This window comes from Pristis pectinata, chromosome 7, assembly GCF_009764475.1.
Source record: "Pristis pectinata isolate sPriPec2 chromosome 7, sPriPec2.1.pri, whole genome shotgun sequence".
NCBI classification, from domain to species: Eukaryota; Metazoa; Chordata; class Chondrichthyes; order Rhinopristiformes; family Pristidae; genus Pristis; species Pristis pectinata.
The window spans coordinates 54,446,241-54,472,549 of NC_067411.1; the positions used below are offsets into that span (position 1 = coordinate 54,446,241).

General features: G+C 45.0%; 1 protein-coding gene across 1 annotated transcript in view; it reads left to right on the forward strand.

Moving 5' to 3' along the window:
* Window positions 1-26,309, forward strand: part of LOC127572394 (A disintegrin and metalloproteinase with thrombospondin motifs 3-like) — a 299,522-nt gene that overhangs the window by 196,885 nt on the left and 76,328 nt on the right.

A 26,309-nucleotide genomic window follows, 5' to 3' on the forward strand; every position in this document is an offset into this window, starting at 1 on the left:
TGGACAGAGATTGAATGGTCAGACACATGGCAGATGAAATTTGTAGAGTTCTGTAAGCAGGACTCATGAACAATAGCTCCTTTTCCCTTGTGGCCCTTGACCTCAGAATAGACATAAAATATTAAGGAAAAATCTCATATACAACTTTTTCTATCTGCTGCTCTGATGGCATCCTTAAGAGTAGGTCAATATAGTATGAAGCTTGCACTTGTCAATTCCTTCCATTTCCTCTTAAATAAAGATTTTCCTACAAGTCATGAAGAGACACCAAACTAGTGCTTAGTTTCACAATACTCTTCAAACCACTATAAATGTTAAAAAAATATAAAACAGTAGAAATGTTGAAAATGATGATGTTTGAATAAGAATGTAGATATGGAAAACACAAAATGTGAAACCAAATTTAAGATCAAACCAAAAGAAAAAAGATTTAGTTTATATGCATGCCCCCTCAGCTCAAGTTATCTCAATGCACATTACAGTAAATGCAGATGGGGGCGGGGGGGCTGGTAGAGCATTACCTGGATCCACCTATCACCTGCCAGCTCTTGCTCCACCCCTTCCCCCCGCTTTTTTATACTGGCTGTCTGCCCTCTTTTTTTCCAGTCCATATGAAGGGTCTCAACCCGAAATGTTGACTGTCCATTTCCCTCCATGGATCCTGCCTGACCCGCTGAGTTCCTGCAGTGCATTTGTTTGTTGCTATAGTTTGTTCAAGCTTTTGGGATGCTCTGCTGCAACTTGTCAAAGCTTTTTCATCTGCATCCTCTTGAAGGGCGTAGCTTGTAGATACATGAATACATTACCCCCTTCTGACCCTTGAAATTCCCCTCCAAATTACATTCATTTTAGACTAACATGTATCACTATCATTTATCATTGTTGGAACTTTCTACCCAAGGGCAATATGGGAGAACATTCATCAGAGGGCCTGCAAAATTCAAGGAAAAGGCTCATCAAACTCCCTGTGAAAGTCAATCAGAGCTGAGCAACAATCATCAATCTTGGCAGCAAGATCTCTTAGCTTCTTATTAAAACTCTGGCAGAATTTTGAAGAAAACCTTGATTATACCATTTATTTCTTGGGGATTCCCGTGGTTTTCCAAGTTATAGTCAAACAAGTAAATAGAACTGTGTAGAAACCATTCCATCCATCCCCACCTTCTATTTGCATATGTCTCCACGTCCATGATGATGACACATAAAGTCATAGAGTCATTCAGCATAAAACAGTCCATTCGGCTCACTGTGTCCATGCCAACCAGTCGGCAGCCATCTGCATTCATCCCATCTTCTAGCACTTGGCCTATCGCCTTCTGTGCCAAGGTGATTCAAGGCATATGGGATACTGACCTCTATTAATTGGGGCATTGAATGCAGGAGCAGGGAAGTTATACTTTGACTTTATAAAATATTGGCCAGACCTCAACTGGAGCACTGTATGAAGGAGGTATGCCGAGGTGATTCAAATGCTTGTCTAGACACTTCATAAGTACTATCACCAATTCTGTTTCCACCAGTCTCTCAGGCAGTGTATTCCAGGTCTCACCACTCTCTGGGTGACAAAGGTCCTCCTCAGATCTCCTCTAAATTCCTTACCCCTTACTCTAAATCTGTGCCCTCTTGTTTTACCTACTTCTGATATGGGGAATAGTTACAGTCTACCCTTTCTACAGCCCTCATAATTTTATATCCCTCAATCACGTCCCATCTTAACCTCCTCCCCTCCAGGGTAAACAGACCTAGCCTCTGTAGTATCTCCTCATAACCGAACTGCTCCATCCCAGGCAACACCCTGGTGAATCTCCTCTGCACCCCCACCAGCATTATCACATCTTTCAACATTTTATAAAGTTGGAGCACAACCGCCCTTCTCTTGTATTCAATGCCCCGACTAATGATGGCCAGCATCCCATATGCCTTCTTAACCATGTCATTTACCTAGGCTGCTGCCTTCAAGGATCTTTGGACTTGCACACGAAGGTCCCTCTGTTCCTTATTACTTTCTAGGACACTCCCATTCATGGTGTATATCCTATCCTCATTAGTACTCCAAAAATTTATCACTTCACATTTATCAGGATTAAACTCCATCTGCCATTTCTCAGCCCACTTCACCAACACATTGATATCGCCCCGTAGCCTAAGACTACCTTTCATACTATCTATTATTCTACCAATCTTTGTGTCATCTGTGAACTTACTGATTATCCCTCTTACATCCACATCCAAATTATTTATGTATATAATAAACAGCAGCAGGGTCAGTACCAATCCCTGTGGAACACCACTAGTCATAGGCATCTAATCACTAAAACAACCATCTACCGTCACCCTGTGTCTCCTATTGCCAAGCCATCACTGGATCCAATTTACCAACTTGCCTGGATCCCATACACCTTAACCTTTTGGACCATCTCCCATGTAGGATCTTGTCAAAGGTCCTACTAAAGTCCACATAAACCACATCCACTGCACTGCCCTCATCAATACACTTGGTTACCTCTTCAATAAGTTCAATCAAATTGGTCAGACAGGAACTTGACAAAGCCATGCTGGCAATCTCTGATTAGTCCCTGCTTTTCCAAGTGATCATTAAGCATATTCTGACTTTCCTAATGTAGACTGGGACAGCCATAGTGCTAAGGGCTTAGATGAGGTGAAATTGTGTTAGGTGTGTTCAGGGAAGTTTCCTCAGGCAATATATAGAAGGCCCTACAAGGGAGAGGGCAAAGCTTGAACTACTCTTGGAAAATAGGGCAGGACATGTGACTGAAGTGTCAGTGGAGAAGCACTTTGGGACCAGTAACCATAGTTGTATTAGTTTTAAAATAGTTATGGAAAGGTACAGGTCTGGTTCACAAGTTAAAGTTCTAAATTGGGGCAAGGTAAATTTTGACGGTATGAGACAGGAACTTGCAAAAGTTGATTGGAGTAGGTTGTTTGCAGGCAAAAGAACATCTTTCAAGTGGGAGGCTTTTAAAAGTGAGATAATAAGAATTCAAGATCTGCATTGTTAGGTTGAAGGGCAAGGCTGGCAGGAGTAGGGAACCCTGGATAATGAAGGATATTGAAGGTCTGGTCAGGAAAAAGAAGGAGGCATGGGTCAGATATAGACAGCTGGGATTAAGTGAATCCCTGGAGGAATATAGGGGATTTAGGAATGTACTCAAGAAGGAAATCAGAAGGGCTAAAAAGAGGGAATGAGATAACTTCAGCAGAGGAGATTAAGGAGAATCCAAAGAGATTTTATGTATATTAAGGGGAAAAAAGAGTAACTAGAAAGAGAAAATAGAGCCCTTCAAAGACCAAAGTGGACATGCATGTGTGGAGCCACAGGAGATGGGCGGATTCCTCAATGAATTCCTCTTCTGTTTTTACTCTGGAGAAGGACAGGAAGACTTTGGAACTCAGGAAAGTTAATGGGCATGTCTTGGGGATAGTTCACATTACAGCAGAGAAGGTGCTGGATGTCTTGAAATGTATGAAGGTAAATAAATCTCCAGGGCTTGATCAGGTATATGCAAGAACACTGTGGGAAGCTAGTGAAGAAATTGTGGGAGCCCTGGCTGATATATATGCATCATCATTAGTGACGGGTGAGGTGCTGGAAGACTGGGGGGGTGGCTAACGTTGTGCCTTTATCTAAGAAGGCTGCAAAGAAAAACTTGGGAACTACAGACCAGTAAACCTAACATCCCCGGTAGGTAAGTTACTAGAGGGGATTCTGAGGGATAAGATAGACATGCATTTTGAAAGACAGGGGTTGATTAGGGATAACCAGCACGGCTTTGTACGTGGGAGATCATGTCTGACAAATTTGATTGAGTTTTTTGAAGAGGTGACCAAAAAGGTTGATGAGGATAGGGTGATAGACATTTTCTATATGGACTTCAGTAAGGTCCATGATAATGTTCCACATGGTAGACTGGTATGAAAAGCTAGATAGCATGTGATCCAGAGAAATATTTAGTAAGTTTGCTGAAGACACCATGACTGAGCTGTGTTCACAACACTGCAATTTCTTGTGATCTTGGGCAGAGCAATTGCCATACCAAGCTGTGATATATCCAGAGTGGATGGTTTTGATGGCGCATCTGTAAAAATTGGTGAGGGTCAACAGGGACATGCTGAATTTCCTTAGCCTTCTGAGAAAGTAGAGGTGTTGGTGTGCTTTTTGGCTATAGCATCTACGTATTGGTATTGGCATTGGTTTATTATTGTCACTTGTACCGAGGTACAGTGAAAAACTTGTCTTGCATACCGATCGTACAGGTCAATTCATTACACAGTGCAGTTACATTGAGTTAGTACAGAGTGCACTAAGGTAGTACAGGTAAAAACAATAATAGTACAGAATAAAGTGTCACAGCTACAGAGAAAATGCAGTGCAATAAGGTGCGAGGTCACAACAAGGTAGATCGTGAGGTCAGAGTCCATCTCATTGTACAAGGGAACCGTTCAATAGTCTTATCACAGTGGGGTAGAAGCTGTCCTTAAGCCTGGAGGTATGTGCCCTCAGGCACCTGTATCTTCTACCTGATGGAAGAGGAGAGAAAAGAGAATGACTCAGGTGGGTGGGGTCTTTGATTATGTGGTTGGATTAGGACAAGCTATTAGTGATGTTTACACCTAAGAACTTGAAGCTCTCAAGCGTCTCCACCTCAGCACCATTGATATATACAGGGGTGTGTACTTCACCGTGCTTCCTGAAGTCAATGACCAGCTCTTTTGTTTTGCTGACATTGAGGTTGTTGTCCTGACACTGTGCCACTAGACTATCTCCTTCCAGTGCTCCACCTGGTTGTTATTTGAAATCCAGCCCACTGTGGTGGTAGCATCTGCAAACTTGTAGATGGAAGTAGAGCAGAATCTGGCCACACAGTCATGAGCATATAGGAGTAAAGTAGGGGGCTTAGGACGCAGCCTTGCGGGGCACCAGTGTTGAGAGTAATTGTGGCGGTGGTGTTGCTGCCAATCCTTACTGACTGAGGTCTATTAGTCAGGAAGTCAAGGATCCAGTTGCAAAGGAAGGTGCTGAGCCCCAGGTCTGGGAGTTTGGAGATGAGTTTGTTTAGAACTATGGTATTGAAAGCAGAGCTGTAGTCAAAAAATAGGAGTCTGACGTTGGTGCCTTTGTTATCCAGATGCTCCAGAGATGAGTGTAGGTCCAGGGAAATGGCGTCTGTTTCGGCAGTAGGTAATAGAGGCAGATACAATTGCAATGTTTAAAAGACATTTGGATAGGGAAAGAATAGAGGGATACAGGTCTAATGCAGGCAAATTAGATTGGCATAGATAGGCATCATGGTCTATGTGGACAAGTGGGCCGAGAGGAGCTGTTTCCTGTGCTGTACGATTCTCTGATTCCAACTACCAAACCTGAACCAATAGAAAGGACACACACACACACACACACACACACACACACACACACACACACACACACACACACACACACACACACACACTAGATGACATTTCAGGTGGCTCATTGTGGAAGGAAGGTGCAAAATAATTAGCGAAAGAACTATGGAAGATAAATTTTGTCATGACGTGGATTGCACAGACAAAGTGTGCTGGAAGTGGATTTGAAACCAACTTGCAAGAGAAATTTAGATCTGTACTTGAAAGGAAAAATTGCAGGATGCTGGTAGAAAGTGGAGGTGTGAGACTCAGTGGAGCAACATACAAGGTGCTGGAGGAACTCAACGGGTCGAGCAGCATCTATGGGAGGAAAGAAATTGTCGACATCTCGGGTTGAAACCCTGCATCAGGACTGAGAGTGAAGAGGCAAGATGGCCAGTTTAGAGACGAGAAGGGGAGTGGCAAGGAAGGATTCCGAGGTGATTGGTGGACGGAGAAGGGGTGTGAGATGACAGGCGGGTAGTGCCAGGTAGGGGAGGTGAGCGGGGGTGGAGTTGGAAGACAGTGAGAGGTGAATGATAGATGGAGGCAGACAGAGAGAGGAAAAAGAAAACAACAGATGGAGCGAGGTGGGGGGAGGGGAGGGTGAAGGTGGGAGACGGCTGCTGGAGGGAGATAAGCAGGAACACAAAGCACGACCAGGGCTGGTTCGGATAAGTAAAAGAGTTGAGAATGGGAACCATTAGGAGAGAGGTGAACAGCAGTGGGATCAGATGGGGGGGTCGGGGGGAACAAAGATGGGTGAAGAGGGGTAGGAGGAGGGTGGAAAGGGGGACAAAAAGGGTGAGGACTGGAGGATAAAAAGGAAGTGGGGGGGGGTGAGAGGAAAAAAGAAAAGGGGGGGAAGGGCATTACCTAAAATTTGAAATCTCAATATTCATGCCATTGAGTTGTAGACTAACCAGGCGGAAAATGAGGTGTTGCTCATTCAGTTTGCCTTGGGCTTCATCCTGGCAGTAGAGAAGGCCAAGGATGGACAGGTCAGTGTGGAAATGGGAAGGGGAGTTGAAATAGTCTGCAACTGGGAGCTGGGGGTAGCAATTGCGATTGAGCCTAGGTGCTCCGTGAAATGGTCGCCAAGTCTGTTCTTGGTCTCACCGATGTAGAGGAGGCCACATCGGGAGCACCGCATGCAGTAGACATGGTTGGAGGTGGTGCATGTGAACCTTTGCCTCACCTGGAAGGACTGTTTACGTCCCTGGATGGTGGTGAGGGAGGATGTGCAAGGACAAGTGTTACACCTTACTGCAAGGGCAGGGGAAAGTGCCGGGGTCAGGGAGGGATGGGTGTGGACGGATGAGCGGACCAGGGAATCACAGAGGGAATGGTCCCTGCAGAAGATGGAAAGGAGTGGGGAGGAGAAAATGTGGCTGGTGGTGGGATCACGTTGCCGCTGGTGGAAATGACGAAGGATGATTGCTGCATGTGGAGGCTCATAGGGTGAAAGGAAAGGACCAGGGGAATCTCTGTTCTGTCTGGGAGGAGGCGGGGTGAGAGCAGGAGCACGAGAAACAGAAGAGCTGCTAGATTGGGCTCCATCAACCACAGCAGAAGGGAAGCCACACTTCCTGAAAAAGGACATTTCAGGTGTCCTGGAACAGACAGTCTCATCTTGCGAGCAGATGCAGCAGAGACACAGAAACTGGGAGAAAGGAATGGCATCCTTGCAAGAGACAGGGTGAGAAGAGGTTTAGTCTCGGTAGTTGTTGGGGTCGGTGCGCTTATCAGGGGATAGTTTGTCTCCTGAGATGAAGACAGTGAGATCTAGAAAAGGAAGAGAAGTGTCAGAAATGGTCCACATGAAGTTGAGAGCAGGATGGAAGCTGGTGGTGAAGGTGATAAAATTGATGAGTTCTGCACAGGTCAAGAAGCAGCACCAATGCAGTCATCAATGTAAGGGAGAAAAAGTTGGGGAGTGGCAGCGGAGAAGGTTTGGAACAGGGACTGTTCCACGTAGCCAACTCTTCTGTTTCTCGTGCTCCTGCTCTCACCCCGCCTCCTCCCAGACAGAACAGAGATTCCCCTGGTCCTTTCCCTTCACCCCATGAGCCTCCACATCCAGCAAATCATCTTTCGTCATTTCCGCCAGCGGCAACGAGATTCCACCACCAGCCACATCTTCTCCTCCCCACCCCTTTCCACCTTCCACGGGAACCACTCCCTCCGTGATTCCCTGGTCCGCTTATCCCTCCACACCCATCCCTCCCTGACCCCTGGCACTTTCCCCTGCCCTTGCAGTAGGTGTAACATTTGTCCTTACACCTCCTCCCTCATCACCATCCAGGGACATAAACAGTCCTTCCAGGTGAGGCAAAGGTTCATGTGCATCTCCTCCAACCTTGTCTACTGCATTCAGTGCTCCCGATGCAACCTCCTCTGCATCGGCGAGAGCAAGTGCAGACTGGCTGACCATTTCACTGAGCACCTACGCTCTGTCCACAGTGGTCATCCTGAACTCCTGGTTGCAGACCATTTCAACTCCCCTTCCCATTTCCACACTGACCTGTCCATCCTTGGCCTTCTCTACTGCCAGGATGAAGCCCAAGGCAAACTGAGGGAACAACACCTCATATTCCACCTGGGTAGTCTACAACCCAATGGTCTACAATTTTAGGTAAACACCCCCCCCCTCTTTTCTTTTTTCCTCCCCCCCCCTCCTTATCCTCTGGTCCTCCCCCTCTTTTCTCCCCCTTCCCACCCTTCTCCCAGCCTCCCTTCACCCATCCTTGCCCCCTTCCCCTATCTTTGTCCCTTTCCCTCTCCTGGCTCCATTTCACACACAGGTTTCTCCCCCCCCCCACCCCCCAACCACCACCACCACTCATCTGGTTCCAATATTCACCTCTCCCGGATTGGTTCCCTTTCTCACCTCCTTTACTTATGAGAGTCCAGCACTACTAGTGCTCTGTGTTCCTGCTCGGTGGGCAGGCATGTTAGTGTAGCAGTTAGTGTAACGCTATTACAGCGCCAGCGACCCGGGTTCAATTCCAGCCGCTGTCTGTAAGGAGTTTGTACGTTCTCCCCGTGTCTGCGTGGGTTTCTTCCGGGTGCTCCGGTTCCTCCCACATTCCAAAGACTTAGAGGTTAGGAAGTTGTGGGCATGTTATGTTGGCACTGGAAGTGTGGCGACACTTGCGGGCTGCCCCCAGAACACTACGCAAAAGATGCATTTCACGTACATGTGAATGTACATGTAACTAATAAAAATATCGTATCTTGTCTTATCTCCAGCAGCTGTCTCCTATCTTCACATTCCCCTCCCCCCACCATGCTCCATCTGTTTTTTCCCTTTTTCCTCTCTCTCTCTCTCGCTCTCTTGCTCTCTCTCTCTGTCTCCATCTATCATTCACCTACCACTGCCTCCCAACTCCACCCTCACTCACCTCCCCTAGCTGCCTGTCATCTCACACCCCTCCTCAGTCCACTAATCACCTCAGAATCCTTTCTCACCACACCCCTTCCCCTCTTTACACTGGCCATCTCGCCTCTCCACTCTCAGTCCTGATCCAGGGTTTCAACCTGAACCATTGACAATATCTTTCCTCCCACAGATGCTGCTCAACCCACTGAGTTCCTGCAGCAGGTTGTTTGTTGCTCCAGATTCCAGCATCTGTAGTCTCTTGTCTCTCCGTAAGAATTACTTTCTTATCATGTTTAGAATATTCCAAAGAATCTTAATAACCAAGTTTTTATTGAGAATGCTTTGACTTGGTGTAAAATTTTGATTGACTTAGTTCCTGTGGAGCAGCGTGAAATGTTTTCTTACTTCGAAGGCACTGGTTGGGAAATGTTATCACATAATGACTGGCAGTTAATCAAGTGACTGAAAACAGGATTAAAGCATTCGCATCTGGGAAGGAGTAGCATAGCAGTTAGCACGACGCTATTACAGCGCCAGCGATGGGGGTTCGATTCCTGTCGCGGTCTGTAAGGAGTTTGTACGTTCTCCCATGTCTGCGTGGGTTTCCTCAGGGTGCTCCGGTTTCCTCCCACATTCTAAAGACGTATGGGTAGGTTAATTTGGGGTTTAAAATAGGTGGCACGGACTCGTTGGGCCAGAAGGGCCTGTAACCACGCTGTAAATAACATTTTTAAAAAAGTAGAGGGATATGGGCCCAATACAGGTAAATGGGATTGGCGTAAATAGGCATCACGGTCGGCTTGGAGGAGTGGGCCAAAAGGGCCAAGTCTGTGGCTGTAATGCACAGCAGAGGAGCCTGGAGTGTAAGGGAGCTGTAGTGATTGTTAGGGGAACAGACAGGAGATTCTGTGGCCATGAACAAGACTCCAGGATGGTATGTTGCCTCCAAGTACCAGGGTCTCAAAGCAGTTCCAAACATCCTCAAGGGAGAAGGCAAGCAGCCAGAATTCATTGTACACATTGCTACTAATGACATAGGTAGAAAAAGGGATGAGGTCCTGCAGAGTGAATATAGGGAGTTAGGCAGAAGGTTAAAAAGCAGGACCTCAAGGGTCAGCATTTCTCTCAATGCCATGTGCTGGTGAGGGTAGGAATAGGAGGATAGGGCAAATGAATGTGTGGCTGAGGAGCTGTTGCAGGAAGGAGAGATTCAGGTCCTTGGACAGGGACAAAGGTACAAGAGGAATGGGGTTACATCTGAACTAGAGGGGGATCAATATCGTGGCAGGGAGATTCGCTGGAGCTACTCGCGAGGATTCAAGAAAGTCTGGCTTGGGGGGTTGGGGGGGGCGCGGTGGGGGATGGTTGACACCCAAAGCAGTAACTTAACTGCTGAGAAAGTTGAAGCAAATATAGAAGTTGAAGTGAGAAAGTTCAGTGGGCAGGACAGGTAGGGGCAGGTCAGGGAGTGAGGAAGGTCTGATAGGCTAAACTGCATTTATTTTAATGCAAGAAGTGTGACAGTTAAGGCAGATGAACTCAGGGCATGGATCGGCACATGGGATTGTTATATTACAGCAACATGGTGAGGGATGGTGAGGGATGGTCAGGACTGGCAGGTCAATGTTCAGGGTACAGATGCTTCCAGCAAGATAGTGGTAGAGGTAAGAGAGGAAGGAAAGTTGTATTTTTATTTAGGGAGAACATCATGGCAGTGCCTAAAGAGGATATTCCTGGGAAATGTCCAGCAAGGCTACATGGGTAGAACTTAGAAATAAGAAGGGGGTGATCACTTTGATGGATTATGCTATAGACGAACAAGTATGTAGGGAAATTGCAGATAGGCATAGGAATAATAGGATTGTAATAGTTGGTGATTTCAATATCCCTAATATTGAATTACCATGTTCAAAGATATTTGGACAGGCATATGGATAGGAAAGGTTCAGAGGGATGTGGGCCAAACACAGGCAAATGGGACTAGTGTATCTTGGTCACCCTGGTGGTTGGGCAGAAGGGCCCATTTCCATGCTGTAAACTAGATAAATCTATGAAAATGCAGTGAAATATCAGGTGCTATGCATAATGCCAAACTCTTCAGGCACTCCTCTGTATGAGTTATGCTTAAAGGCAAGGCTGCTTTCCCAAAGGAGACCAGAAGGGGTGAAAGAAGAGTCTGTTTCTGCACAGTCTACAGGGGTTTCTGCACAGTCTCCAGTCTTCTGAAGAGCAATGTTTCTGCAGGATATGCTTTCCTAAGGTAGGAATGCCACTCGGTCACTTTCCAGAGGCATTGCTCCACCCACACACACTGAACAATTAAGTTTATGGATACTCGAGGCAGCAGGTGTTAGTTTTTGTAACTGTGGAAATGGGACTTCAACAATCTCTTGCTTTCTCTTGAGATTTGTCACCTTTCATTGTCATGAAATCATACAAGACAGAATCAGGCTCTCCGCTCCACCATATCCACACCCACCATCGAGCACCCACTGACACTAATCTCATGGCTTCTCTTGCATCCCCTTCAAACTCACCAGCCCCCTTCCATTTCCCTTACCACCCACTTGCATTGGGGCAGCCGATGTCTTTGACACGTGGAAGGAAAATCCATACAGACAGCACCCGAGATCAGGATCAAATATGGTTCTCTTGAGTTGTGAAGCATCTGCGTGAACTACTGCACTCTCCCAAAAATGCAGAGAGGGAAAACCTGCATTCCTGTGACATTCTATGTTTTGATTGTAAAGAAGATGAATTGTAATGGCTGTCGCTGCCTGAAGGTGTAGCTTGTATGTGGCTATTAACTGATAGTCCTCATGGTGAATTGCAGGTATCTGGAGTGTTCAAATGATTTATTCAGACAAGTTACAGAGCGGTCCATATTTCAACTGCCATGTTTCCCCACACCTAAATCATGCCAAGCAAAAATTGTAGTTCCCAATCTCTGGTTCTCCCTTCTAACCATTCTAAAACCAATATGCTAATCTTAATGAACTTTCATGGCAGTGAATTTCAGATATATTGTTCACAATCCATTTATTACATTGTATGTTTAGCATTACAACATTTCTTCCTGTGCTTGCTATGAACTGCTATTGGTGTCACAGCAACTATCCCAAATAGAACTTTGACTCTTTCCTATCCAAGCCTCTTGTTTGCTGAAGTAGAGGTTTAAAGTTCAGCGAACCAGCATTCAAGAATTCACATCAAATGTAGTAGACCCTTGTGTTAATTATGAGTAGTTACTTTCATTGAATTCCCATACTAACACCATGAAGACACACAAATCATTTTTCATCTATTGTCTACTTTCTGCAAGCAGAGTTCAACACTGCCTCTTATTGATATTTATCAATGTCATCTTTGATTAAAGATTCTAACATTCTCTTCAACATTGCCCTACAATTATTTGGGTTTATTCAGTCTGTCTTCTTAAAAATAGGTATTATATTGATCAGATCCAGGATTCACGCTTTTCCAGCTGAATCCTGAAATGTAATTCCTGGCACTTTAATTATTTCTTCCTCCAACTGTATTCTGTCGAATTTGGACACTTTATGCACTTTTAGTTTAACTAGTCTCAAATACCCTCATTTTGCTTTTAAAGTTATTTTGGATTTGCATCTGAATCTTTTGAATTATCAAGGGCCATCTTATTAAGTATCCCTGCCAATTTCTACTTATCCTCTTAGGGGTGCTGCTTCATAATTAACATTAAAATTGCTATATTGTAAAGTACTGCCCATAATACTCGAGTTTTTCCTCCTCTTATTCCTGCTTTGTTTTCCTTATTCTTTTTCAAATCCTCTTTTTTTTTATTTTTACTTTAATACACTTACTGATCATATTTAAACTCTTGTCTTCAGTTGTAATATCCTTCAAACCTTATCTTTCCATGGAATTTTGACATTAACTTCAAATAGTTTGTCCGTATTCTGCAACTTTACTGCCTCTTTCTGGAAAAATATCCTTTAGGATTTAAGTGTTAAGAACATGTGATAACCTATAATAAATAGGTGTTAAGTATACATGATGCATCACAATAAGTATAAATCAATTCAATCAGTTGAACTCTATGCAAGAGATTACCCCCTTTTAGCTTTATAGAAAACAGTTGCATTATTTCAATTTGGCAGCAAAAGAAAACTTTCTGTAGATGTTTTTTAGGTTTGGTTCACATATGTTTGTAATCTCAGCCAGATCAGAAATGGAATATGTTAAGGATGTGTAACTATTAAAGGTTGATATGCCTGGCACTTTTAATTTGAGGAATTTTGGGCCAATTGCAATGTCATCAAGGGGAAGAGTGAGAAGCTGTAATTGGTGATGAAGGTGTGGATGTGGAGGATTGCATGATGGTTGCAAACTGCAAGAATATCAGATTCAGGGAAATCATTTCTGCTCTTACTGGCTCCTCAGCAACCTTTATATATGAAAAAAAACTCCTTTTGCAGCAATTTCCACTGAGGACAGGGCCTGCTAAAGAATGCTGATCCAGCAAGCCCTGAGGTCAGTGTTTTCATTGAATTCAGTTCAGCTGAGACAACATAAACCAGTTGTCCAACCTTTTAACTTGAGTAAAGAGCCTAATGTCTGCATTAGTTGGCTGTTGAGGATGTTTTGGGAATGGCCCAACCCAACATAGTTCACATTCAGACTTCCACTGGCCAAGGAACGTTAGTCCCCGAGAAAGGCCCTGACTGCATAAGCTTTACCACAATGGAATTGATAGAGTCAGAGCACTACAGCTCAGAAACAGGCCCATCAGCCCATCTAGTCCATGGTTTTCTGCCTAGTCCCATCTACCTGCACCCAGACCATAGCCCCCCATACCTCTCTCATCCATGCACCTATCCAAACTTCTCTTAAATGTTACAATTGAACCCACATCCACCACTTCTGCTGGCAGCTCATTCCACACTCGCACCAGCCTCTGAGTGAAGTAGTTCCCCCTTAAATATTTCAACTTTCACCCTAAACCTTTGACCTCTAGTTCTAGTCTCACCCATCCTGAAGAGAAAAAGCCTCCATGCATTCTCCTCTGATCAATATAATAACTATTTTTGGGAAGACAGACTGAATAAACCCAATTAATTGTAGGGCAATGTTGAAGAGAATTTTATTGGTGTTGGTTTATTATTGTCACTTGTACTGAGGTACAGTGAAAAGCTTGTCTTACAAACCGATCGTACAGGTCAATTCATCACACAGTGCAGTTACATTGAGTTAGTACAGAGTGCATTGATGTAGTACAGGTAAAAACAATAACAGTACAGAGTAAAGTGTCACAGCTACAGAGAAAGTGCAGTGTAATAAGGTGCAAGGTCACAACAAGGTAGATCGTGAGGTCATAGTCCATCTCATTGTATAAGGGAACCGTTCAATAGTCATATCACAGTGGGGTAGAAGCTGTCCTTAAGTCTGGTGGTATGTGCCCTCAGGGACCTGAATCTTCTACCTGATGGAAGAGGAGAGAAGAGAGCATGTCCCAGGTGGGTGGGGTCTTTGATTATGCTGGCTGCTACACCAAGACAACGAGAGGTAAAGACAGAGTCCAAGGAGGGGAGGCTGCTGTCCGTGATGTGCTGGGCTGTGTCCACAACTCTCTGCAGCTTCTTGCGGCCCTGGGCAGAGCAGTTGCCGTACCAAGCCATGATACATCCAGATAGGATGCTTTCTATGGTGCATCGGTAAAAGTTGGTGAGAGTCAAAGGGGACAAACCAAATTCCTTTAGCCTCCTGAGGAAGTAGAGGCACTGGTGAGCTTTCTTGGCTGTGGCATCTACGTGATTTGACCAGGACAGGCTGTTGGTAATGTTCACACCCAGGAACTTGAAGCTCTTAACCTTCTCGACCTCAGCACCATTGATGCAGACAGGTGCATGTACATCGCCCCCTTTCCTGTCACCGTCACATCCGAGCACCACAAGTTATTGATTAAGAAGCAGACCCCTTTAATCAAGAATCTTTAATTAAAGATGAAATTGATAAATATCAATAAGAGCCAGTGTTGAACTCTGATTGCAGAAAGTAGACAACAGATGAAAAATGATTTGTGTGTCTTCATGGTGTTAGTATGGGAATTCAATGAAAGTAACTACCTCAATTTTGTATACTTCTACAAGATCTCCACTGATTCTTCTATGCTTCAGGGAACAAAGTCCTAACCTATTCAACTCTTCCCTGTAACTCAGGTTCAAGTCCTGGCAAATTCAGTGTAAATTTTCTCCGTACTTTTTCAAGCTTATTGACATCTTACCTGTAGGTAGGTACCAGAACTACACACAATACTGTAAATTCAGCCTCACCAACATCTTGTACAGCTTCAACATAACATCCAACTCCTGGACTCAATGCCCTGATTTATGGAGGCCAATGTGCCAAAGGCTCTCTTTATGACCTTGTCTACCTGTGATGCCACTTAAGGAAGTTTGGATCTGTATTCCCAGGTCCCTCTGTTCTGCAACACACCTCAGTGTGTAAGTCTTGCCCTGGTTTATCCTCCCAAAGTGCGTCACCTCACACTTGTCTGCCTTAAATTCCATCTGCCATTTTTCAGTTCATTTTTGCCCTGCTGGTCCAGATCACTTTGCAAGTTATGATAGCCTTCCTTGCTGTCCACTACGCCCCCAATCTTGGTGTCATCCGCAAATTTGCTGATCCAGTTTACCCCATTATTACCTATAAATGATAGGCAACAACGGACCCAGCACTGATCCCTGTGGCACACCACTAGTCACAGGCCTCCAATCAGAGAGACAACCATCTCCTACCACTCTCTGGCTTCTCCTGCTATGCCATCATTGAATCCAATTGACTACTTCATCCCGAATGTCAAGTGACTTAACCTTCTGGATCAGCCTCCTATGCGGGACTTTGTGAAAGGCCTTGCTAAAGTCCATGTAAATGATGTCTTCTGCTTTCCCTTCAACCTTCGTGGTAACCTCCTTGAAAAACTCTATTAGATCGGTTAGACATGACCTGCTATGCACAAAGCCATGTTGACTATCCCTAATCACACCCTGTCTATCCAAATACTTACATACCTAGTCCCTCCGAATACCTTCCAGTAACTTACCCATGACTGATGTCAGGCTCACTTGCCTACAATTTCCTGGCTTATTCTTAGAGCCTTTCTTAAACAATGGAACAACATTAGCTACTGTATCCTCCAGCAACTCACCCTTGGCTAAAGATGTTCTAAATATCTCTGCCAGGGCCCCTGCAATTTCTGCACTAGCCACCCACAAAGTCCGAGGAGATACTTTGTCAGGCACTGGAGATTTATCCACCTTAATTTGCCCCAAGACAGCAAGCACCTCCTCTTCCATAATCCAGATACAGTTCATGACCTCACTACTCTTTTTCCTCAGTTCTATAGACCATGAATGTACAGACAAAAAATTCATTTAAGATCTCCCCAATCTCTTTCAGCTCCATACATAGACGTCCACACTGATCTTCAAGAGGACCAGTTTTGTCCCTTGCTCTTAATATAGCTACAGAAACCCTTTGGATTCTCTTTCACCTTGTATTCCAGAGCAACCTCATGCCATTTTTTTAGCCTCCTGATTTCTCTTTAGTGTTCTCTTGCATTTCTTACACTCAAGTGCCTCATTTGACCATAACTGCCTATACCTGATATGCACCTCCTTTTTCTATACCAGGGCCTCAATATCCCTTGATAACCAAGGTTCACTAAAACTGTTAGCCTTGCCTTTTATTCTAAGAGGAACATACAGATTCTGTACTCTCAATATTTCACTTTCGAAGGCCTCCCACTTACCAAGCATCTCTTTTCCAGAGAACAAGCTATCCCAGTGCATGCCTGCCAGGTCCCTTCTAATGTCATGAAAATTGGCCTTCCTTCAGTTCAGGATCTTAACTGAAGGACCAGTCCTATCCTTTTCTATAATTATCGTGAAAATAATGGAATTATGATCACTAGATCCAAAAGTATTCCCTTACACTCATTTCTGTCACCTGCCTGTCTCATTCCCTTAGAGGAGATCCTATATCATGCTCTCTCTAGTTGGGACCTCTACATATTGATTCAGGAAACTTTCCTGAACACATTTGACAAACTCTATTCCATCCAGTCCTTTTACAGTGTGGGAGGACCAGACAATATACAATATAGAAAGTTAAAATCACCTACGATCACAACTTTATATTTCCTATAGCTGTCTGCTATCTCTCTACAAATTTGCTCCTCTAAATCCCGCTGACTATTGGGAGGTCAATAATATAGTCCCATTAATGTGGTCATCCTTTTTTATTCCTCAGTTCCACCCAAATTGCGTTGGTAGTCAAGCTCTCCAGTATGTCCTCTCTGAGCACTGCCGTGATATTTTCCCTGATGAGTAATGCCACCCCTCCCTCTTTAATACCTCCCCCTCCATGTCTAAAACAACAGAACCCTGGAACATTGAGCTGCCTGTCCTGCCCCTCCTGCAACCTAGTCTCTCCAGTGACTACATCATCATAATTCCACATACAGATCCATGCTCCAATTTCACCTGCCTTACCTACAATACTCCTTGCATTGAAATAAACAACTCAGAACATTAGTCCCAACACACTCAACCTTTTGGTTTCCATCTTTGCTTGTAGTCTTCACGTCTACATTTCCCACAGCCTCGCCACTTGCTGTCCTGCCACTCTGGTTCCCACCCCCTGCAACTCTAGTTTAAATCCCATTAGCAAATCCTCCTCCAGTTCAGGCACAAACCATCCCATTTGTACAGATCACACCCACCCTGGAAGAGAGCCCAAAGATCTAAAAATCTGAAGCCCTCTCTCCTGCACCATCTGCTTAGCCACATGTTAAACTGCACTATTTTCCTATTTCTTGCCTCACTAGCATGTGGCATTCATAGCAATCCTGAGATCACCACCCTGGAGGTCCTGTCTTTTAACTTAGCACCTAACTCCCAGAACTCACTTTGCAGGACCTCATCACTTTTCCTGCCTATGTCATTGGTACCAATGTGTATCATGACCTTTGGCTGCTTACCCTCCCCCTTAAGAACGTCATGGACTCAATCTGGCCTGAATGTTGCCTCCCAGGCCCTGGCACCTGGGAGGCAACATACCATCCAAAAGTCTCATTCTTGTCCACAGAACCTCCTGTCCCTAACCAATGAATCCCCTTTCTCCCCCCTTCCCCTCTGAGCTAAAGAGCCAGACTTAGTGCCCAAGACCTGACCACTGTGGCTTTCCCCTGGTAGGTCATCCCTCCCAATACAATCTAAAACCTGTTTATTGAGGGGAACAGCCACAGGGGTACCCTGCACTGACTGCCTATTTCCTTTCCCACTCCTGACAGTCACCCAGCTACCTGCCTCCTGCAATTTAGGTGTGACTGCTTCCCTGTAACTCCTGTCTATCAACCCTTCAGTCTACCAAATGGAGCAAAAAATCATCCAGCTCCAGTTCCCTAACACAGTCTGTAAGGAGCTGCAGATGCATTTCTCACAGGTGTAGTTATCAGGGACACTGGAGGTCCTTCTGACTTCTCACATCACTGCACTGGTTGTCATTCCCACTGCTCCACCTGTGCAAACAGATCCTGGACTTCCCCCACTTAACTCTGACCTACTCATACAATGGCCACTCCAAAATAGCCACTCCACTTAACCCTGACTTCTTTTTATTGGCTGCTGCCAATTAGCTAATTAGGCAACAATTATTACTGACGATATGCAAGTATGTCTCTTTAACGATCCTGCTCACTGAAATGGTAGACAAAGCAGAGGCTCGTGTCTTTTGAAAACTCTCGCCTCTCGGTCCTGCTCATTGAAACTGAACTGATGCAAAATTCTAATTCCTATCTCATTGATCCTCTCATCATGCCTTTGTCACGTTTCTCCAAATAAGACTTTCTGCCCTTCTGATCACTTTCCTTTCTGTTGATCTGTCATTCTCTTAAATTGGGATGAAATCTGTGGGTCCCTCCATTGCATGCGTGAAGATGTTCAGGTGTCTGTCAGGTGGGAAAATGGTGTCATGTCTTGCTACTTGTAACAGCTTCTTAAAGAACTACATGACCCATTTGGATGAATGAACAGTTTATCACTTGGATCAGTAAGCAGCAGATTGCTCCCCAATCTTACTTCAGCGCAGCCTATCAACATATCCTCCTCTGATGAAGTGTTGCTTTTGTTTCTCTTTCCCTAGATGCTGACTGACCTCCTGAGCATTCCAGCATTTTCTGTTTTAATTTGACATATAACTGTACCTTTCTCCATAACATAGTTACTTAGCTATTTGTCAAATGCACTTTCTGTTTTTTTTTGCTCAAGGAATTTGGATTGTACAGAACCTTGATCAATGATTTGGTGTTAAATGACCTTATTTCTGTTTTCTACAGCCCCTTATCTGAGTAAAGACTTCATATTACTTTTATTTCTTTAGATGAGGGTGCCACTATAAACTTACTGTGCAAAGTGTTGGTGGCCTTTCTGCTGAACTGCCGATCTGAAATGTTAAATGTTTCCAGGATTTTGAACTATTGGCAGTGAAGGAACAGTGATTGATGTTCAAATCAAGATGGTTTGGGACTTGGAGGAAACTTTGGTCCTTCTGCCCTTGCCCTTTTAGATGGCAAAACCCATTGGGATAACTCAGTGTACATAGTGTTGCCACAGCCAGGAGGAAAGGGAGGGCTGCGCAATCTGTGCTGTGAACAGCAAGGGTCTGGAGAGGATTCAGCTAAAGAATGTAGTGTAATGCCAATCACAGAGATCTAGGTTATTTCATTCTTCTCTTTGTTATAGTATGTAATAGGCCATTTCTACATTGTGCATTTGAAGGAAAAAAGACTTCCAGTTACACAATCCCAGCAGCAATGGGTCTTAATTATTATGTTATTATGCCAAGGATATATGATAATGAAGGAATGAAGAGGCAACTAAGCCATGATGGTCATATTGTTAGCACTGCGCCAGATTTATATTTAAACATCTTGCTGAATGATCTTCCTTGTTCAGATTAAATTGATCTTTGAACTCTCAGGTTTATGAGATTGCTCATTCTGAATTTCCATTGCCTCCTGTTTAGATGTTTGCCCCTAATGTATTTATTGTATATTAATAAAACTAGCTTTTATTTATAAAGTACAGTTCAGTGGGGAAATGAAGCCCACCCTTCTTTTTCTGTGGTCTGTACTTACAGCACCTAACTCTTCAAGAAGTTAAGAATTGGAAGTCTAAGTGGTCCACAGAGCCCCTTGACCATTCTGCCAGTCACGAATGACCCTTTATCAAATTGCACAAACTGTTAAAAAGTTCAAGAATCAATTGGTCTCAGCATTGTATATATCCAGCAACTAAACATCCACAGCCCTTTGAGGGAGAGAAATCCAAAGGTTCATAACATTCTGTCCAGAAGAAATTCTCTTAGTTTAAATAGTCAACCTTATTCTGCCACCTAGTTCAATCTAGATCCTCTTGACAGGAAACAGCCTCTCTCCAAATCCCCCTCATAATCTGTAAGTCCTCTCAGCATTTGTCAAACCCTTTGCCATTCTTCCCTGCCCTGCACTGAGAATGTTACTAGTATTAACCACTGTAAATCTGGTCTTACATATTCTTATTTTATGTTTTTCTATTATAAAAACAGAAAATGCTGGAAATACATAGCAAGGCAGACCACATGTATGAAGAGTAAATATTTCAGTTTGAAAGCCTTTCATCAGAATGGAGATGTTTTTGTGTTCTGCAGTCACAGTTTAACCAAAGGTGGCTCTTGTAATGAAACGGCTCTACACCACCTATAAGTCCATAAGGAGCAAGAAGGTATCCAGGGAAACAGTGGGTCCCCTTAGGGACCACTGAGGTAGTCTTTGTATGGAGACAGGGGATGTGGGCGAGGTCCTAAATGTATTCTTCTCATCTGCATTCACCAAGAATAGTGAGTTCAGGGAGAGGTACCTGATATTCCACCTGCATAGTTGACAACCCAATGATATGAGCATTGAATTTTCCAGTTTTGTGTAATTCTCACCCATTGTGTTCCCATCTCTCGCCTTCTGATCCACCTTGGTTCTCCCATTCTTATTCCCTTTGTCATACCTCACTCCAGCTCCCCATCACCCATTTTGCCCTTTTCCCCCTCCTGGTTCCATCCACCCACTATCCACATACTTCACCCACCGGATCCCCTCCCCCATCCCACATACTTCAACCACCAGATCCCATCCCACATACTTCACCCACCAAATCCTCTTCTCCATCCCACATACTTCACCCACTGGATCTCCCCACCATCCCAACACTTCACCCACTGGATCCCCTCCCCCATTCCACACACTTCACCCAAGAGGTCCCCTCCCCCATCCCACATACTTTATGCACCAGATCCCCTCCCCCATCCCACATACTTCACATACCGGATCCCCCCCATCCCAACACCACCCACTGGATCCCCTCCTCCATTCCACACACTTCACCCAAGAGATCCCCTCCCCCATCCCACACACTTTACCCACCGGATCCCCTCCCCCATCCCACATACTTCATCCACCAGATCCCCTCCCCCATCCCACATACTTCACATACCGGATCCCCCCCATCTCAACACTTCACCCACCAGATCCCCTCCCCCATCTCACACACTTCACCCACCAGATCCCCTCCCCCATCTCACACACTTCACCCACCGGATCCCCTCCCCCATCCCACATAGTTCACATACAGGATTCCCCCCCCCATCCCAACACTGCACCCACCGGATCCCCTCCCCCATCCCACATACTTCACCCACTGGATTCCCTCCCCCATCTGGATCCATCTGCCCACTTCTCTCTCAAATAGTTCAGAATTAGAATCCAAATCAGCTTTATTATCACTGACATATGTCATGAAATTTGTTGTTTTGCAGCAGCAGTACAGTGCAAGACATAAAGACATTAAAAATTACTATAAGTAATAAAAATAAATAAATAGTGCAAAAAAAAAGGAATAACGAGGTAGCGTTCATGGGTTCATGGACTGTTCAAAAATCTGATGGCATAGGGGAAGAAGCTGTTTCTGAAATGTTCAGTGGGGGTCTTCAGGCTCCTGTACTTCCTCCCCGATGGTAGTAACAGGAACAGGGCATGTCCTGGATGGTGAGGGTCCTTAGTGATGAATGCTGCCTACTTGAGGTACTGCCTCTTGAATATGTCCTTGGTGGCGGGGAGGGTTGTGCCCGTGATGGAACTGGCTGAGTCAACAACCCTCTGCAGCCTCTTCCCATCATGCACATTGGAGCCTCCCTACCAGGCGGTGATGCAACCAGTCAGAATGCTCTCCACTGTACATCTGCAGAAATTTGGTGACATACCAAATCTCCTCAAACTCCGAATGAAGTAGATCCGCTGGCGTGCCTTCCTTGTGATTGCATCAATGTGTTGGGCCCAAGATAGATCCTCCGAGATGTTGATGTCCAGGAACTTGAAGCTGCTCACCCTTTCCACAGCTGACCCCTCAATGAGGACTGGTGTATGTTCTTCCAACTTCCCCTTCTTGAAGTCCACAATCAATTCCTTGGTCTTGCTGACACTGAGTACGGGGTTGTTGTTGTAACACCACTCAACCAGCTGATGTATCTCACTTCTGTACATCTCCTTGTCGCCATCTGTGATTCTACCAAAAACAGTGGTGTCATCGGCAAATTTATAGATGGTGTTTGAGCTGTGCCTAGCCACACAGTCATGAGTGTAGAGAAAGTAGAGCAGTGGGCTAAGCACACATCCTTGAGGTGTGCCTGTGGTGATTGTCAGCGAGGAGGAGGTGTTATTACCAATCCACACTAACTGTGGTCTCCTGATAAGGAAGTCGAGGGTCCAGTTGCAGAGGGAGGTACAGAGGCCCAGGTTTTGAAGCTTGCTGATTAGTACTGAGGGGATGATGGTATTGAACGCTGAGCTGTAATCGATAAACAGCAACCTGATGTATGTTTTGCTGTTCTCTAGGTGTTCCAAGGCTAAGTGGAGAGTCAGTGAGATTGCATCCGCTGTAGACCTGTTGTGGCGGTAGGCAAATTGCAGTGGGTCCAGGTCCTTGCTCAGGCAGGAGTTAATTCTAGCCATGACCAACCTCTCAAAGCACTTCATCACTGTAGGTATGAGTGCTGCTGGGCGATAGTCGTTGAGGCAGCTCACCCTGCTCTTCTTGGGCACCGGTATGATTGCTGCCCTTTTGAAGCAGGTGGGAACCTCTGACTGCAGCAGTGAGAGTTTGAAGATGTCCTTGAACACTCCAGCCAGTTGGTCGGCACAGATTTTCAGTACCCTGCCAGACACACTGTCAGGGCCTGATGCCTTGCGAGGGTTCACCCTCTTGAAGGATGTTCTGATGTCAGCCTCCGAGACAGAAATCACAGGGTCACCAGATGCTGTGGGGATTCGCACAGCTGTAGTGTTATTCTCCCTTTCAAAGCGTGCATAAAAGGCGTTGAGCTCATAGGGGAGTGAAGCATCACTGCCGTTTATGTTGTTAGGTTTCGCCTTATAGGAAGTAATGGCATGCAAACCCTGCCACAGCTGTCGTGCATCCAATTGTGGCTCTAACTCCGCGTGGAATTGCCTTTTCTCTCTCAGGTGGCCTACTGTAGGTCGTACCTGGACTTCTTGTAGGGTTCTGGATCGCCAGTTCTTGAATGCCTCAGATCTAGCCCTCAGCAGACTGTGAACCTCCTGGTTCATCCAGGGCTTCTGGTTTGGGAAAATTCGGTATGTTTTTGACAGCACCCACTCATCCACACAGGTCTTGATGAAGTTGGTGATGGCTATGGCATATTCATTCAGAGCTGAAGATGAATCCCTGAATATGGTCCAGTACACCGATTCAAAGCAGTCCTATATTTCGGGATTAGAAGTACACCCATTATCCCATTATCATCTTCCTTACTGATCAGATTCCAGCACTTGTAGCCTTTGTGTCCCCACTTATCACCTCTAGCCTCTGTCCCCACCTTCACCCTCCCTCCCCCACCAGGCTACAACTGTCCCAGCCCCCCTTTTTTCTTTTTCATTCCTTTTCTGCTTCCACCTATCACCCACTTGCCTCTGTCTCCCAACTCCACTCCTCCCCCTTCCCAGCCTGGCTCCATCTGCCCGTCATTCCTCACCTTTTGTCTGTCCACTTATCTCCTACCGGCCCCTGTCTCACCCATAAGACCATAGGACATAGGAACAGAATTAGGCCATTCGGCCCATTGAGTCTGCTCCGCCATTCGATCAAGGCTGATTTATTAATCCCTCTCAACCCCATTCTCCTGCCTTCTTCCTGTAACCTTTGATGCCTTTACTAATCAAGAACCTATCAACCTCCACTTTAAAAATATCCAATGACTTGGCCTCCACAGCCGTCTGTGGCAACGAATTCCACAGATTCACCACCCTCTGGCTAAAGAAATTCTTCCTCATCTCTGTTCTAAAGAGATATCCTTCTATTCTGAGGCTGTGACCTCTGGTCCTGGACTCTCCCACTACTGGAAACATCCTCTCCACGTCCACTCTATTCAGGTCTTTCAATATTCAATAGGTTTCAATGAGATCTACCGCCCCCCCCCATCCTTCTAAACTCCCCTCATATGTTAACCCCTTCACTCCTGGGATCATTCTTGTAAACCTCCTCTGGACCCTTGTCAATGCCAGCACATCCTTCCTTAGATATGGGGCACAAATCTGCTCACAATACTCCAAATGTGGTCCTACCAACGCCTTATAAAGCCTCAGCATTACATCCTTGCTTTTATATTCTACCCTCCCAAAATGAATGCTAACATTGTATTTGCCTTCCTTACTACCGACTCAACCTGCAAGTTAAGCTTTAGGGAATTCTGCACTGGGACTCCCAAGTCCTTTTGCACATCCTATTTCTAAATTTGCTCCCCATTTAGAAAAGATTCCATCCCTTTATTCCTTCTACCCAAATACATGACCGTACACTGTATTCCATCTGTCATCCTTCCCCTTCTCCCTTCCCCTTTACACTGGCTACCCTCCCTCTCTACTCTTGGTCCTAATGCAGGGTCTAAACCAAAACATCGATGATTCCTTTTCTCCCACAGCTGCTGCTCCACCCACTGAGTTCATCCAGCAGATTGTTTATTGCTCCAGATTCCAGCATCTGCATTCTCTTGTGTCTCCATAAAAGTTGTGACATTATGTTGTGTCACGAACCAGCAACAAAAGAAACACACTGAGCATGATTTAGGTGTTAAAAACTATTTTATTAATCACTACTTATGATAATACGTAAAATAAAAGTAAAAATGTTAGTATGTTAGAATTCAAAAATGTTAAACCTCGAACGTTAACCCCAAAACTAAACTCGTCGTGTGTGTGTGTGTGTGACAAAGTCCAAAACTCCCAGTTCCGGAATGGTTCTTAAAGTTCAGTTCCGCAAGCCATAAGGTGAAACATGAGCAAGGGCTTCTTCAACAACCACCGTTGTCTGAAGATAAGATGTAGATGTAGAAAAACATAGAGAGAGTACATACGAAATCCAAATGTTCCACGATGGACCCCAAACGACACTCCAGTGTTTACTCGGTAGTGACTTCCTCACCCCGAAAAGCATCCGAACCGTGGTCGTCCACACACAAATACCTGTTTCCTTCTACAGGTCAGCAACAAAGTGAACTCCACCGGATTACTTCCAACTTCCATACATGGATTTCAGTGGCAAACACAGTTATTGTTTCTCATTCATCGATAGAGAAAACAAGCAGGCTGGTGTCTCTCTCCCTTCTCTCTCTCTCTCTCCTTCTTCTTCTTCTGACTTCTCCAACAACGTCATTACGTCCTTTATCTTCTATTGACGTAAGCACGCCCCACACACACATACACACACACTCTCTATCTTAAAGGGACTTTCACTGAGTCCGTAACAGTTGCAAGTTTACAAAGCACTGATTGGGCTTCTCTTGGTGTATGGTGAGCAGTTCTGGTCACCACACAAAAGGGAGTGGTTGCACTGGAGAGAGTGCAGAGGAGATTCACCAGGATGTTGCCTGGATTGGAGGACTTTAGTTACAGGGAGAGATTGGATCGGCTGGGTTTGTTTTCCTTGGACTGAAGGAAGCTGAGAGGTGACTCAATATTAGTATATAAAATTATAAGAGGCATAGATAGGGTGCATGGTGGAATCTTCTTCCCATGGTATGGGATTCAAAAAGAAACGGCCATAGGTTTAAGGTGAGAGGAAGGACTTTCAAAGGTGATTTGAGGGGAAAGTTTTTACACACAGAGTGGTTGATATCAGGAACTCACTGCCAGAGGAAGTGGTTGAATCAGATACAATCACTTTGTTTAAGAGACACTTAGACAGGCACTTAAATAGGCAAGGCAAAGAAGGATACAGACCTAATGCAGGTGAATGAGATTAGTGTAGATGTGCAAAATGTTTGGCATGGAAATGGTGGGTCGAAGACCTCATGTTTGTGCTGTTACAACTCTATGAAATCTGTTGCCTTATACTCCTCAAATGCCCACTTGCCAATGTAATTAAATTCAGAAAACTTAATC